Consider the following 2,217-nt stretch of genomic DNA (forward strand, 5'->3'; position numbering starts at 1 on the left):
AGAATTTCTAAAAAAATCATTTGAGTCTTTGAAAAAGGGCTTGCATCCAGTGTGTATTGTATGAATGCACTTTAACTGAAAGATTGAATGTGCGTCTGTGTACAATAATGAAAGGTGTTAATGAAATGTATTCTGAATGTAAAAAGGAAAGTAAATGTATGTAATTTTTTTATGTTTTTAAAAATGTAAACTTTTTGTTTTATGATAAATAAAATAAAAGAACGCCCGATCTCGTCTGATCTCGGAAGCTAAGCAGGGTCGGGCCTGGTTAGTACTTGGATGGGAGACCGCCTGGGAATACCAGGTGCTGTAAGCATTTTTGGTTAAAAAAAAAAAAGAGTCCATGAGATTCTTCATAAAGCCTGATATATTCTCTGAGTTTCTTCAACATGCCCGGTCTTGGGAGCAGAGTTTCTTCAGAAGGCCTGAAAAATTCTATGAATTTCTTCAAAAAGCCAGTTTTTGGCAGCAGATTTCGCTTACGGCCATACCACTTTGAGAACGCCCGATCTCGTCTGATCTCGGAAGCTAAGCAGGGTCGGGCCTGGTTAGTACTTGGATGGGAGACCGCCTGGGAATACCAGGTGCTGTAAGCTTTTTAGTTTACTTCACTAATGTTCTAACCTTTTAAATAGCCCGTTTTTGGCAGCAGATTTCGCTTACGGCCATACTACTTTGAGAACGCCCGATCTCGTCTGATCTCGGAAGCTAAGCAGGGTCGGGCCTGGTTAGTACTTGGATGGGAGACCGCCTGGGAATACCAGGTGCTGTAAGCATTTTTAGTTTACTTCACTAATGTTCTAACCTTTGAAATAGCCCGTTTTTGGCAGCAGATTTCGCTTACGGCCATACCACTTTGAGAACGCCCGATCTCTCGTCTGATCTCGGAAGCTAAGCAGGGTCGGGCCTGGTTAGTACTTGGATGGGAGACCGCCTGGGAATACCAGGTGCTGTAAGCATTTTTGGTTTAAAAAAAAAAAGAAAAAAAAAAAAAGAGTCCATGAGATTCTTCATAAAGCCTGATATATTCTCTGAGTTTCTTCAACATGCCCGGTCTTGGGAGCAGAGTTTCTTCAGAAGGCCTGAAAAATTCTATGAATTTCTTCAAAAAGCCAGTTTTTGGTAGCAGATTTCGCTTACGGCCATACCACTTTGAGGGCGCTAGAGAGTTGCTGGTGACAGGAAGTGTTTGGCTGCAGTGGGTGAGGAAGGCTCACCATTTTTTATTTTTTATTTTTGCTTTGTTTAACCTGTTAAGCTGCACCAGTGCGTCGGCGCACTGAAGCGTTTTTTTATTTATTTAGTTCAAAGTTACTATCAGATTAAATGTTATACTTTGACAAACTATACATCATTAAAAAGATATAAGACTCAAGTTTCAGTATTTGACCACTATTGTATTCTGAGAAACTTATAGTGACAGTTATGTCTTAATTTGTGTCAGGAGTTTTGAAATGAAAAAATGCATCGATCCCTTTAATATGAATTATGACCGTCAGCTGGTCCATTCAGAAAAAAAAACTCCGTGCTGTTGTCATGACAGTGCTATACAAAACAACGTCCCTCAGGACTTTTAGCTCAAAAATGTGCAGACTTGGAGAAATATTGATATATTCTCATAGATTCACATCATATTTCTATAGACAGGAATAATATTTATTGAATTTATACCCAAATCCGTCGATGTAATCATTATGAGCGCTTCTTACTGAGATGTGCTGTGTTTTCAATTCATACCAATAGCCTGAGGGCGCTATATGCACAAAAATACTCCATATATGGAACATGAAGAAGAGACATAATCATGTGACCTTCAAGGACGTCACTGATAGCAGCAGCTACACTCAAAGCTAACACAGAGATCGCTGTAATATGCAGATACAGACGTTTTGAAGACAATAAAAATTATTGCAATGGTATTTGATTTGCCTGTGTTCTTCAAGCAATGCCAGGTATTTTTATAATAATAGATTATATTTATAATGTAATGCTATCGATATAGACTTTATCATTGTACATAATTCTATAAATATATTTTCTGTCAGATTTTTTTTTATCTGAAGCCAAATTAGATCACAGAAGATTATTTAAAACACTCGAATTGCGTTATAAAGTACGTTTGTAGCACAAACATGGTTTTAATCTCATAAATGGTCGTGTATTGATGGTGTGCTAAGCTAACATGCTAGCTAGGCCCAAAATAAAGTAATTTGACAT

Source organism: Leuciscus leuciscus (genome assembly GCF_965113295.1).
Source record: "Leuciscus leuciscus genome assembly, chromosome: 24".
NCBI lineage: Eukaryota > Metazoa > Chordata > Actinopteri > Cypriniformes > Leuciscidae > Leuciscus > Leuciscus leuciscus.